General features: G+C 40.4%; 1 protein-coding gene across 2 annotated transcripts in view, besides 1 other annotated feature; it reads left to right on the top strand.

Annotated features, from left to right (window-relative positions):
- Window positions 1-15061, top strand: part of fz2 (frizzled 2) — a 94399-nt gene that overhangs the window by 23226 nt on the left and 56112 nt on the right. Inside the window, exons 3-4 of one of the 2 annotated variants that reach the window (NM_001144499.3) lie at window positions 637-681; window positions 12634-12676. The gene's annotated coding sequence lies outside the window, so the exon portion shown is untranslated. The remainder of the gene's footprint in view (window positions 1-636; window positions 682-12633; window positions 12677-15061) is intronic. The other variant, NM_001275107.1, reaches the window with a different exon arrangement.
- Window positions 2719-4034: a mobile genetic element.

Raw genomic sequence — 15061 nt, 5'->3', positions numbered from 1 at the left:
AAGTACTACAAACAAATTTTATTGGTATGCAAGGTTTTAAATATAATATGGATTGATTTATTATTATTATATATTTAATATTCCCAAATAAGTTGACATTATTTATTTTGATACAGATGTATGGCATTTGATTTTTTTGCAGAAAAGACTTAGATAGAACAAGAATGCCAACTTAAAATGATTTGTAGACATTTATGTGGCGCTTTCCTCCCTTTCCCGATCATCTACTTTTATTTATTTCAATAAAAACGGAGACCAAAGTAACTGGCTGTCACAGGCCATAACTGGACAAGGCTTTTGGCTGCTTCTTACCACTTTCGGGACTGGTCTATGGAAAACTTTTCCATTTCCTCTAGTCAATGACAGACTCTTTTCATTAGGCAAAAGGCACTCGACGCAAAGTTGGTGGAACTTTTCCCTTGTTATGGCTGGTTCTTGGGATCTGGCCAGGTCTTTGGACTTGGACTTGGCCATCGGCTGGTTGGTCAGTGGTCGGAAGGCATGTGACATGGGCAGACATTCCACAAGTCTGCACAAGTATGACCATGTAATGGCATGTGTTTTGTCGACTTTCAGGAGTCACTTCATCTCGAACTTTGGACTAACAAACCGCTTCCTTTTTTTCTCTCCTTTCAGACATTTGCTGGAAAGCCTTTAAGCCACCTAAAAACAGGAATAACGGTAAGTGTCAAAAATGGTTATTACTTCTTAGCAAACAGTAGGGTGGTCGATGCTCCCCTTTTGTGAGTGAGTGAGTGACATTTGCCAGAGCGCCTAATTGTAGGCAATTAATTTCTGGCACATCAAAGCGGCGGAAGGAAGCTTAACTGGCAGGAAGAGCAAACAAGGAAGACAGTAAAGCCAATGCAGCTGGTGCCCATTTTTCGGGGGTTGATTTCGATGGCGTGCTCCAATGTTTTCCAGCCCGAGTAACTGCGACTCGCCGGCTAACCGCACCTTTTTAACCCTTTACTTCAGCGGTTGGGGACTAAAAGCAGAACGACATCGAACCGGAAACTTTATGCAGCTCTAATGTGATGGCCAAACAGAGAGTGCTTGGCCCAGAAGCAATTTGACTGCCATTGCCCAAGCGATAAGTAATAATGAAGAACGGAGCATAGAAAGAGCCATATTAGATAGCCACCATGGCGTATACGCAATATAAATATAGCCTAGCTTTTTCCAATACGACGCGTTGTACAATTCCGGTAACAAATATAGAGAAGAATTTGTACTATTTTTATATGGCAAAATGTATAAGTGTAATTTATTGCAATGAAAATTTTATAGTTTTTTAAGAATGTGTATTTGTGATTAACCTTTTGTTTTAACAATTTATATACTACTTATTGGATTTAAAAAGATGATACTTTGTTTTTGGTCGTATATTGTATGTATTATAGCATTTTTTTTTTTTGAGAACTTATGGCACAGGTCAAAGGGTGCGATGGGCAAATAAAATATTTATGAATTGCCCAAGCAACGGACGAACCGAAAATGTTGGGGAGCGATTTAATTGCATTACCCGAGATATCTCCCAGTCGATAAGTCCCAGGAATCAGGCCACCCATCCTGCCCAAGTGGCGTGTGGGTGTGTGCGTGTGTGAGCAAGGGGTGGTTGTGGAATTTGGGGACTGAAATTGGAATTGGTTCGGCTTTTTGGGTAATTATGGCTAGAGGCCAAAAGGCATTACAAGTGTAGAACCTGTATTCTCGCCGCTTTTTGGGGCGTTTTTGAGGTTCGGGGGCTTGTTTTGCCTGCAGCCTCTGTTGCGGCGAGAATTTGCGAAATCAATCGTGTGGAAATTGTACAAAATAGCTTTCCGAACACTAAATCAAAGGGAGGCGAGCTCGATCCAAATAGCAATGAGCTTGACAAAGGATGAGCCAGGAAAAAGTCCAAACGGAAGTTTGAAGAAATTATATGAGTATTATGAGTATGGAATTTGGTAACCAAGCAAGGGAAAGTTTAGAAAATACTGTAGCTAGCACAAAATATAAGGGAAAACTCTAGTTTCGTAAGTTTAATTAGAAAAAGAATTCAACGTTACATTGAAACAAGAGGATTCTTACTTACTTAATAAATTTAAAAACAAACAAAAATTAAAGCTACAAAAACTACAATACATTAAAGAGTCATAAATGAACTTTATGTCAATGAGCATTCTATTTCAGTAATTTATTTATTTTTATTTAGAAACTGGCTCTTTTATTCACTTTAATTTATTTGCTATTCACTTTTGTTTGCTGCTTTCGTCATCAAATTCTATTTCAACACATTCACATGCAAATAGCAGTAGTCTCTTCATTTCCTTCCTCGAATTTCCATTTTCCCTCCCTATTTTCTTTGTATCTCTAAGCGTTAATGTGCTCAATTGTTTGTTTGCCTCGTGCGGCATTTGCTGAATTTTCCTCGACTCCCCTCGCTTTTCCGCCCATCGCTTCATTGTCAACGCAGCGTTGTGAAAATTAATCAAAAAAACTTTTGCCAAACAACATTTTCAATTGACAATTTAAACTTTTATCTCGGAAGACATTTTACATAAAAGTTTTGTGTTAAAAATTTGCCCAACTAAAAATGAAAAATGCCGCCTGGCTTCCCGGCCTCCGCTTTTCTTAAAGGAAAACTGGATGGCTCGATGGCTGGAGCCGAAGGAAAGGGGCCAAGTCACTTGAGTAGGCAGCTCACAGGCTATCAAAACTTTTGACGCTCAACTTAAAGATAAAACGCAGCCATCATCATATAGACCGATAAGCTTACTAACATGTCTTTCAAAGCTGTTTGAAAAAATGCTACTCCTTCGGATTAGCCCTCATCTTAGAATAAACAACACACTTCCAACACATCAATTTGGCTTTAGAGAAAAACATGGAACCATCGAACAGGTCAACCGAATCACGTCAGAAATTCGTACTGCTTTTGAACATCGAGAATACTGCACAGCCATTTTTCTAGACGTCGCGCAGGCATTTGACAGAGTGTGGCTCGATGGACTTTTGTTTAAAATAATCAAGCTGTTGCCCCAAAACACACATAAGCTACTGAAGTCATACCTATATAACAGAGTGTTTGCAATAAGATGCGATACAAGCACTTCACGCGATTGCGCAATCGAAGCTGGAGTGCCGCAAGGCAGTGTACTGGGTCCAATCTTATACACCCTGTATACGGCGGATTTCCCCATAGACTACAATCTAACAACCTCCACGTTCGCTGATGATACCGCGATACTCAGTCGCTCGAAATGCCCAATAAAAGCCACGGCACTCCTATCCCGACACTTAACATCTGTAGAACGATGGCTTGCCGACTGGAGAATTTCAATAAATGTTCAAAAATGCAAGCAGGTTACCTTTACCTTAAACAAACAAACATGCCCACCACTGGTCTTGAATAACATATGCATTCCACAAGCCGACGAGGTAACATATCTGGGAGTTCATCTGGACAGGCGGCTCACTTGGCGCAAACATATAGAAGCCAAATCGAAACATCTTAAACTTAAAGCAAGGAACCTCCACTGGCTCATAAATGCTCGCTCTCCACTTAGTCTGGAGTTCAAAGCTCTTCTATACAACTCCGTCTTAAAACCTATCTGGACTTATGGCTCCGAGCTGTGGGGCAACGCATCCAGAAGTAACATAGACATTATTCAGCGAGCACAGTCAAGAATTCTGAGAATTATCACTGGAGCGCCGTGGTACCTTCGGAACGAAAACATACACAGAGACCTAAAAATCAAATTAGTAATCGAAGTAATAGCTGAGAAAAAAACGAAGTATAACGAAAAGCTGACCACCCATACAAATCCCCTCGCAAGAAAACTAATCCGAGTATGCAGTCAAAGCCGGCTGCACCGCAACGACCTCCCAGCCCAGCAATAAACTTATTAGGGCATTAATGAAAAAAAAAAACTATCACTAAGTGAAAGTTAATTAAGTTAGATTAAGATTTGAACACTTATTGTTAGTCTCTTAACACAAAGGGAAGATTCAATAAATAATAAAAATTAAAAAAAAAAAAAAAAAAAAAAAACTTGGTAGCAGCACCAGGAATCCGAGTTCAGGAGGGGCATTGTTGTTTTCCTGCCCTGATGATAGCTGCGTAAGCAACGCACAATACTCTTTGGAATAGGTAAATGTTTTAGGGGCGGGGCTGGGGATGGAAAACCCCTTTGGGGTTGGCTTCCCCTCAGCTAAGGTTCAAAAACAAGGCGTTGAAACCAGACCTGGATGTATCTATGTACACCGGCCTAAACTTCTTCTCATAGCGCACGCACGTTTAAATCGCAAATGTTCTGATATTATGGGCAGATCCAGTTTTGATTTATTATTTGAATTTTAATACATTTTTGAAGCGTTCTAATGTCTTTTCTAAAATACACATTTTATAGAAAATAATGAAGTATTAAGTTTTCATTTAGATTGTCTTTCTCTTATGTTTAATAATTAATACTTTTTACTCAGTCCTTTTAAATAGTCTAGGTAACCAAACAAAAGTGATTTCCCCTTCGGTCGTGTCCCTGCGTATTTATTTACATTTTACAAGCCCCGACGTAGAACACACACACAAATGAGCGCAAGGATCCTGCAGAGGAGTCCTGAAACATGACAACAAGGCGCAAAATTATGCACAGAGTTGCCATGTGGCATCTACACCCCTCAACCCTTTTCTCTTCTGAGCCAAAACTCCCAGAAGCGTTAGTGATGTCAGCGATGATGTTGCTGTTGCTCCAGCAGATGATGCTGCTGTGGATGTTGCTGCTGATGCTGCTGCTGATGTGTGTGCGTCAGGCAGCAACAAGGTGGCATGTAACCAAGAACAGCCAAGAGCAGCCACAAACGCACATCCAAGGACCTCCGAATGGGTGGGTGTCATATAGGAAAATTCAATATGGCGACGGGGGGTCGCTCCAACTTCCATTTGCCAACTCCTGACGGATGTCTTCCCCGGCGACTCTGTCGCAGGGAAAGACAAGAAAAACCAGCAGAATCCGGAAAAGCAGCAATCAAGTGGAAGCTGGTTTGCGGTGTCATGTGCTTGGCTTATTTGATAAATGTCTGTCGGGACTCAGGACGCGGTAATACCTTTTCCTCGAGTTACCTGGTCAATTTTACTCTACACGAGGAAATAACGAATCAATCAGAAAAATCGTTTTTCTATAGAATTAAAATAAAACGTTTCAAATCGTATAATTACATTATCGCTTATAGTCATTAAAACTGCTTGAAAATATTTTTATAAAATTTATTATAAGGCAATCTGGTCTTGGAGATGAATCCCCTTCTTGTCGCCACTCACATTTTATTGCGACCATCATTCTGAGAATCCGTGCTGATGCCGATTTAGTTTGATTTAGCTACGGGCGACGCACAAACAAAATGCTTGCCAAACTTTTCAGCGGGTAAAACTTTGAGCATAAATTGCTTATCGCATTCTCGATTCTGCTCAGAGCACATATATACAGCTTCACGATAGGGTCTAAACAATAATTTTCATTTATGCTGAAGCAGGAGGCGGGGTCGAAACTTTTGGCTAGCTGGCCTGTAATCCAAATTACCTAACAACAATTACGGAAAAAGGCGAGCGCAAATTATGTATTATAATTTATGTTAATTACTCAATTACATTTAAGGCCCACAGAAGTGCGAGAGGCAGCAGCTCCACCCCCAAATTATAAATTCCGAACACAAATGCGCCTCATTAATAAATATGAAACGTCAATGGGGGCGAACGACACTATCGCCGGCAGCAGGAAAGGTGTGGGCGTGCCGCAAAGATTACGCAAGAAATCAATATTCAAGTGGGCCCAAAAAAAGGGGTTGAAGTACCAAGGGGCAGCAGGAGGAAAAACCCGAGTGTTACGCACTCCAAAAGTCTTGACTCCTGAGCAGGGTCCTTAAATTTAAATAAATTACACACGTTCGACTTTTTCAGTTCGACTAACATTCAGCTCCTGGCCCAATCTCGTCTTAGCACCCCCACCTTTTTTTTTTTTGGGGTTGACATACGAGCCAGCAATTTTTCAAGGGCAACTTTACGAACTCCATAAGGTGAAACAATAGCCCTGAGCACTATAAGAAATCAGGAATACTTACTTTAATCTAAGTATATAAATTTGTGTGTATAGTATATTTATTTGTTTAAAATAGCTTCTTCTTTAGGGATGACATCCAGTACTATCACCTTGCTCAGAAATTAATATTTCTACATTTATTTATTAATATGAATTTTAACAAGTGGTACAGAACTTGAATCGAAGTGTACGAGAAAGTCAGCTATGGGTGTGTTTCTGCGGGGGAGTCCCCCCATTAAGCAATTTCCTCGTATGTTTTTTTTTATCCTGCTCCATTTTCATGCCATTGCCAGGCTGGGAAAGATTAATGAGGTTTTTTGACAGCGAAAAATTAGGCAAAATGTGATTTAAGGGTTGTTCGAGCCCTGAGCCCACCTTTCAGCCATTTCCCCCATTTCACGTTGCTGGTGTGGCCAGAGATAAGCCGGGAAAATGGGCGAGATGTGAGTGAGAAGGAGCGGAAGAGCTCTGGGCAATTTATTTTATTTGCCAAATAGTTATATGGAGCACGGCAGTCAGGCAACACTATTTGATGATATATTTTTATTACGTCGAAATTTATTAGATCGAGTTTGTTGAGCTGCTGAAGTTGCTCCATCGAAAGAGGAAAAACAGATGTTGGCCAAGGTTTTTGTTTCACTCAAGCGGTAGTTCGGTACGGTTTTTATAGAGTATTCGATTGAAGGGAACTTAAATTTTTATCGTTCCATTAAAATTAAAATAAAAGCTTAAATTTTCAATGTTTTTGGGTTCATGTAAATGCTCTCCATATTTAATGCTTAATTCAACGCAAATGCCAGAGCTTCAACCTATCCAATCCCCGTACACAAAAAATTCAACCCCAAGCTTAAATTACTTGCAAAAATAAAACCGGTAAAAAGGAAAATTGCTTAATAATGCATACTAAGTGAATGCCACAACGCAAATGATTCAACAACTGTTTCACGCCTTTCAATGATTCCTCCCCTGTTTCCCTTTAAGCTGGCATGGAAAATCCATCAAAAGTACCCCGCTTCGTCTGCGAATTTTCCGTGATACACACTTCGCTGAGATGTTTTTCATGCCATTTCAGACTTCCTGTCTCTGTTCCAGCCTCGGTTTTTCTCTTTTTGCTTTCTGACCTAGGCCATCTTCTTCCCTTTTGCTCATTTCCGTCTGAACAACCGCTGACAGCTTAATGGCCGCCTTGCTCAAAAATTTAAAAATGAAGACGGGCTGGGGGGAAAGTATCTTTTTCATTTGAATATGGAGGAAAGTGCTCTTTGTAATCATTTGATTTACAGACCGCCAACGCGTCGCCCTCATCATCTCTTTGTGTCCATTTTCCACACACACATTTTTCGCAATCTGCCAATGAAATTGTTTGTCAACGCATTAATTCTTCGCTGCCCAGTTTTATAATGATTTAATAAGCGATTTATTTATGCATTCGTTTGGCGATTGAAATGCTTTACATATCTCATGAATTCTTTCCGCTGATTGTGCAATTAATCAAGAGCTGAAAATGTGGAAAATTCAAAGCGAAATATTCGAAACTATGTTCTCTCCATCAGCGCCTAAAAAATATTTTCCCTCCACATATGCGGGCCCCAATTTATGGGAAATGGTCGAAATCGTTGAGTGCCTTTAGATCAAAGTGAAGGCAAACGAATCGCCATCAATTCCTTCGTTCCGTTGCTAATGAGCTAAAATTGATTTTATTGAGTTTTCTTTTAAAATGATGCGCGATTGGTTATTGGTTGGAAGCGATGTTGGTGTTTTGGTCTTGTTAAAATGACGTCAAGGTATCCTGGAGAGATATTAAGTCATATTTTATAAGTGAGATCAGGAAAATGGCCGCTTTTCAGCTGAGTTATCTCAAGGAAATGATACAATCGTATAACAAGTTCAAGTGTTATTAATAAATTAAATTGACCATATTTTTTGAGTAGATATTATGTAAAATGCTTTGCCTTCATTTTCCACATTACTCATGCATTTTTCAATCTATATGACCTTGTTCAGTGGTTTTCGCCCTTTCTAATTTCATGCTGCCTTGTTCTGAAACCCTAGAGCAGAAAAATGAAAGCTTGTAAACATTTTGGTCCCCATCGTTAGTCCCTCCATTCACTTTCGAGGCTCGGGTGAAATTAATAAATTAAGTTCCTTGTGTCATAAATCATTTCGCCTCTCGGTCTTCTTCGCCAACTGCGAACATTTTGCGCCATTAAGCAAGCAACGGCTTCCTCGTGCTGCGGTACTTTTCACTTACCCTTAACCAGAGCGAGGAACCCCCAAAGAAACCGCAGAGACCCCAAGACCATTATCATCATCATCGTCCACATTCCCGGGATTTCATCATGAAGCTTGCATAATCAACGTGTTACAGCTGCTGCTCCACTTGGCTTAGGCCTAGTTTAAATGGTAGGATGCCGTCGGGTGGAATCGCTACACAGGAAGAAAATCAAATCCCTACAGCAATTGCAAATATTTCTATGCTATCTATCATAAAAATTTATCTTTCTTTTCACGCGACTAATTACGAATATTTTGATGTTAACAATCATAACAAATGACGTCCTTATATTCCACTATAGAGTATAACAAACAGTAGAAAATTGAGTCCTGGGAATTTAGTTTGCACATTGGAATTACACCTTTACTGTGAGATACCTCATGTTATTGTTCCCCTTTAATCCTAATGTGGCGGCAATTAAGCTGAATAAGTGCTTTTATCAATATGGTTTTTTTTTCTCTGCACAATCCTGACCACCGACCAAAATACTATACCCCAAGCCCTTACTCCACCCAATCATAATTTGTGATTTACATAAATTAATGACCCACCCCCTGAGTGGAGGTCTGTTTTTGATTCATTCCGAACAAAAAATGCTCGCACATAAATTTTGTGAGATTGCCTGTGGTTGGGGAAAAACGCGGGGCAAAAACAGATTCTTAAAGGTGTCCAATGGTTCTGGCCCCCACTAGATTTCTACTACTTCCCCTTCGGTGCTCTCGATGCTCCTGGGGCTTCCTCATCCTGCGGCTCCTTCTGTTATTTACACACTTCTTCATGTGTTTTATGGCATGTTTCCTTGGATTTCGCAAGAAAGGGGAGTCGGAGTCCCTTGCAAAGATTTATGAGTTTGTCCTCGGTTTGTTTTTCTGGGTGGCGGGTTTGGGTTGGGTGTGTGTGTGTCTGTCATCTTAACCCCATACTGCCCCGAAAATTAAATATTAGTTACCAGAATGTCTCTATAGTATTAACGATATACATTCTAGTTTGGCCTCGAATTGAGCTGTTGCCCTGGGTGGAATCAATATTAACGACTTGTTCGAGATTTGTTTGCCTTTCCCCAGTTTAATTGCCCCACTCCCATTCCTTCACTTCGCTTAGTTTTCCCACCCACACTCGCTGTAATTGTCGTAAACTTTTCCCGAGTAAAAATTAACGATCATAAAGTAGAGCCATGAAAATTATACCAGGCTCAACAGCAAATGCCAAGGAAAGGCAACAAAAAGAGCTGAAATCATAATAAAAATGCATTCATAAACATGAAATACGATGTGAGGGGTGAGGCAGGGGTGATGTTCTAAGCGCGAGTCTATTAAAAGCGCATAAAAATAACTTCCCGATTTTACGAGGTCTAGGCATATCCCATCCCCATATCCCCTCCGAAATTGAGATTGGTGAAGGGAGCGAGACAGTGATACCCCGATACCGTCGCCATCGTAATCATCATGTGGTCGCCGTGTGCGGCAGGGGTTAAGCGGACCCCTCTGCTGCACTGGCGGGTTAATTAAATGACGCCAGTTTAGTTTTCGTGCCGCACACGTGTTGGCAATTGTGGGTGTGCGGGAAAATGCATTTTCCCCTCGATTGCCCTCCATTTTCCCCGCCTTTGTGCCTTCGCTGATCGCCATGTAATGGCTGCAAGGCAATGAATTAGTAAAAGTCTCGTAAATGGATTAGTAAAACTGTTTTATGACGCCAAATCTATCTTACAACATCTTTATTTGGATGGCTACACTTGAGATGGCTTTTATGGTCTTCCAAAGCTTGCAGCGATAGAAAATAATTTATGGGATAGCATTCTTAATTCAAATTGGATAGCATTCTTTCGTAGTCAGATTTTAACCTAATTTAATAGTACTAATACAATTTATTGATAATTGTAGGTGCGAATATCGCAAAATTATTAATTAATAGGGTTTTTGTAGACTTTGTTAGTCCATTTAAATATTTTTTAATATATGTGTTAATTTTGTAAATATATGAATATAATTTTAAAGCAATAAATTGTCGCAAATATTTTGCTATGTATACATGTAGTGCATAATAATGTTCAAAGTCTTTTAGTATCCCTCCGTCGTAATCTTTTCAGTGTGATTTATTGTGAATCTTTTCGCTGCTCAAGATTCAGAATTTCCTAATTAAAAAAGTACCCTTTTAATTTAAGCGCTGTTCGTGCATTTCTGGCTGCGCCAAGTCAAGTTTCTGGACTTGACAGATGTCAATCTGGACAGGAGGCCCAGCCCATGGCTACCCCGCTCCCCGGGATCGCATTCCATCGGCCGAAAAGCTCAACTACAGGCCATGTGCGATGTTGTCCACATAGCCAGCCGTCATAATTGATGAATTTATGGCATTTCTTGGAAACGAAACGAGCCAGAAGTCTGGGCCCCCGCCATCAATATGAAACGCTACTCGAATTATTTCTGTATTCCATATTCCCGGCTCTTCAATCTCCTTGTTTTACTTTGTTTCCAGTGAGGCAAACGTGCGAATTGCTCAATTCCTCAATTCCAGGCAGCTCAATTCTTGCCACGCTTGAAAATCTTGCGCGGCGGCTTTTCATTGACCGCAACCGAAGTGCAGAACAAGAAATGTCGAACTATAGTATGTGAGTGTAAAACCGACAAAACTCATTTTCAAATTGTTCGGCGACTACGTGACTTCCGCGAGAAATAATCCGGAGTGTGTGCGTGGAACCCTTTGATGATTCTAGGAGTGCATTGGAAACGGAGTGTGGGCACCGTATTACCACTAATAAGGAAAACGGTTGACAGACTCTGTACATTTTTAGAGTTCCAAAGTTCGTTAGTACACAGCTAGAAAAAGTTGATAAGAAGCTAGAACTGATGCCACTAATTTCATACCATTTTCATTGTTATTAAACTGCCAAGGCCATTTTTTCTGCGTATCGCAACTATCTTTTTTATAACCTTATACACTGTATGCCCATCCCCGAGTAGAGGTCATAAATTTCATATATCAAATTCAGACATCGGACATGAGTTAATTGCATTTCATAATTTCCCATCTCGCCCCCATCGTCAATTAAATGGGACACAAATCATTTGTGATAATCATCGGCACGATGATCAGAGCATTTATCTGTCAATTATTTATGGGATTTTAAGCATTCAAATCGAATTGTTTTTTCTTTACTGGCAAGTAAAGCATTCATAAGAAATCGGAACGAATTAAAAACAAGGCGATTTTAAAGGTGCCTTTAATTAAAAACGAGTTTTTCGTTACGGTTTTGATGTCTCCTTGATTGGCGCTTGTTTTGTGTGTGGTCAAGAAAGAAAAAGTCCCATTTTCGGTTGGTCGGGGTAGGAAAAAAAGAAAAAGAAAAAGAAAAAGAAGAAGGTGGCCAGACGGCTGCAAAGTTGTCAAGTTAAATAAGAGCAGACTGACTGGCTGAAAAGAAGTGCCCGGCTGATCTGGAAGTTTTCCTTTTCACTATTTCCGGCTGCTTAGTGTTGCCGTTGCCAAAAACACGTGCTGTGTGGGAATAAAAAAAGTCGGCATTAAATTCCAAAGCAAAGCGGAAAAGCAGGGCTTTTCTCTCCTCCAGAAGTATCCTAAAAAAACCGGTAACTTTTTCATTCACTTGTTAAGCGCAGAGCAACTTTATGGCCTCTCTAGTTTCGTCTCATTTTCAAGTGGAGCGGCCATAAATCTTATGTTAATTTATGCTAAAACTAAAGACCAAAACAAATTTCTGTTGTTACCACACACAAACTGATACACACGCGTATAAGACAAATATTTTGTTACCAGTTTTTATGCCTTGTGTCGTCGTTTGCTGTGGCTGTTGATGACTCTTTGGACCGGCTCTTTGGTGGAGCTCCTCCACTTTGGCCCACTCCATGCCACACCACTCCAGCCAACCAGCCAAACTTGCTTTTGCTTTTGGCCCGACTCGCTTGTCATAAAGAAATTTTAATAATGTGCGGCGCCAAAAAAGTTTTTTTTTTCGTTGGTTGCTGTTGTTTTTATGAGCCGGCGACGTTTGGGAGTTTCATATAAAAGTGTTAAATTCAAATGAGTTCAGAATGGGCCAAAATTCGAGGCGGCGGGCCAAATGGCTTTTTCAGCTGCGCCAACAGGGCGTATGCGTATCCGTATGCGAGACTTGTCAGGCCATCAAAAGCATTTGGGTTTGATTATATAATAATAATTCGTTTCTGGAGATGCTGGGAAATAGCTTGCATCATAATACTCGGTATATGTGTTAGCATAATTATAATCATAGAGATATTGTTTCCTTTGCTAATGAGCTTTCAGTTGTTTTATCGTTACAGGTACTTCTTCATCGATTTTACATCTGGTAAGTAATCTCTGAATTGCCCTTTAAGATCGCTGTATACCCTTTCATAGGGCGTTATGATTTCTTGTCTCTTTGTTTTAGGGCTATGGGCGTGAATCATTTCCCAACCGTCTCTTTTTAAAACATTTATAACATATTTAACCAGCAATAGAAATAATCGAAAAATATATACCAAAATGTAAAGTGTTCTTCTTTGGTATACATCAGTTGTTTTTGAATTTATAGATATTAGAATTAGATATTAGCTAAATAAATTCGTATATATTTGCTTTGCTGAAGCTCTTACAAACGCATCAATCTGGTCCTAACCATAATTTGGAATTCCCATCCAATCAAATATTTTTCCCCCACAAAGCGCCAAGCATTTGTGGATCTTTATTGAGATATTTGCCTAATTTGACTAAGACCATCGCTCTTTCTCTTGGTCTCTGTGATTCCCTGGCCGAAGTGACCCACAAATCAAGAGGCATTAAGCTGTCTATCTGTCAATCCCCCGAAAAGCATTCAACTATCTTGGGCATTTATCGCATCGCAATGCGGCACATTTACATCAAAGGTACATATATATGTATGTATGTATATCTGGAGGTGTCCGAGGCAAATCCCATTCAGCGTCGTCTTGGCAGTTGGCTGCATTTTCTACTCATTTTTAATGATGCGCATAAAATCCACAAAATCATTTACACAAATTAAAAGTGAACTCGGGCATAAAATTACCAACTTAACACCCGCCGAAACCGGAGGAGGCTCCATAATATCTGCCGCGCCAAAAGCCAAACACCTTTCAGGTGTTCAGATGTTCAGTTGGTTTGTGGTCTCCTCCTCTCGCTTTTCGCCTTTTCCTTTCATGACATTGCCCGCCACTCACGTTTGTTTTTCTTGCTATTTTTCACAGAGCTTATCTATGTTCATGTAATTTGCAAATTTTCTAATTGTCGTTTGAAACTCAAGCCTTTGGCCAACACTTTGTTGGCCGAGTGCGCAGAGTGACGTCCGGCCCGGAACCGGCTCTACGTCTATCCGGGTGTCAGGGAGTCCGGCTATCCAGGTGTCCAGGTGTCCAGGTTTCCAGGCGTCCGGGCCTGCGGTTCCGAGACTAGGTGTGTTTTGTGTGCTAAAAAGTAGGTCGGTGGCCAACGCAGAACTCAATTAAATTGAAGGTGTTCATTTCGCTCGCATTGCGTACGCTCGCTTTGCGCCTTTCCTTTGGCACTCAGCTTTAATTGCAATTAAGTTTCAGTTTCAATTTTATAACTATTTCTATGCCCAGTTTGCCAACTAAATTGAGCACAAGGCCTTGGGCCGCGCAAGAAAATCCAATTTATGCATGTAGCCTCTATGTTGCAACACTCTCATGTTGCTCTTTTAACGGACTTTCAGGTTTTAAGCGACGTATGTGGAAATTGAGATCGCAATTTTCGATATCTAATTATGAATACCCTGTAACTGGTATATGTGTTATTTATTATCACAGTCGATGATAATGTCCCCCTTAAACGATTTGTATACTACTAAAAGTATAAGTTATGTGTATAAAATCATCATTTAACTTGACAACTTATCAGTAATGACTTTAAATCAAAATTTGTTAGATTCTTATTCCCCTTTTTTATTTTAGACGAATTACAACTTAACGTACACTGAACTTTTGAAAAAGAGTGACTCCTCTGTTTGTTTTAAAAGTACCCCTTCATTATTTCATACTTTTAATTTATTTATCTGGATGACATTTTTCCTGGGCTATCTCCCATAAATAATTCACAATTCATTGACATATTTTTATGAATATAACTTCCGATCGTTAAACAAGACTCATAAAAAAGCGTCGGGGCAGCGACCAACTGACTATCAGCATCTGTCCACCCCCGCCAGACCCCTCGAAAAAAAAAAAAAACGCACCAGAACCCCCGACTTTATGGGGAGGCCCATTAAAACAACATGAACGCATAATTTAATTTATATTTTTTCAAGCGTGTTCTCGACTCGGGGCGACACTTCATTGTTGCCGCGCAAACAGACTGGGGGAGTGGCCGTGGAGGCTGTGGTGCCCGCCCCACTTCTATAGGCCCCCTATATAGGATAGCGTACCGGGCTCATCGTCAACCTTTTTGAAAATATAATCACAGCATAAAAATCAATTCCAAACGCGTGTGCAGAGAGCAAACAGACAGTCCTGAGTCGCTGACAACGGGGGATACGCACACATGGTATCTGCCCCAAGCCCCCCGCAACATGTTCCCCAAAAATCCCCACTCCCTGACAATCGCTTCCATGCCACCGCACAAAAATGTCACACATTTGTACAACATTCGTGAGTCTGTAACGGGTTGACTCCGCCACCCTGCCCCACTTCCTTTCACCCAAATGGAAAAATCCTCTTGGTCT

Source organism: Drosophila melanogaster, chromosome 3L, assembly GCF_000001215.4.
Source record: "Drosophila melanogaster chromosome 3L".
Lineage (NCBI taxonomy): Eukaryota > Metazoa > Arthropoda > Insecta > Diptera > Drosophilidae > Drosophila > Drosophila melanogaster.
Note: the sequence above shows the minus strand (reverse complement) of the source record. Positions and strands in the feature narration are given on the sequence as shown.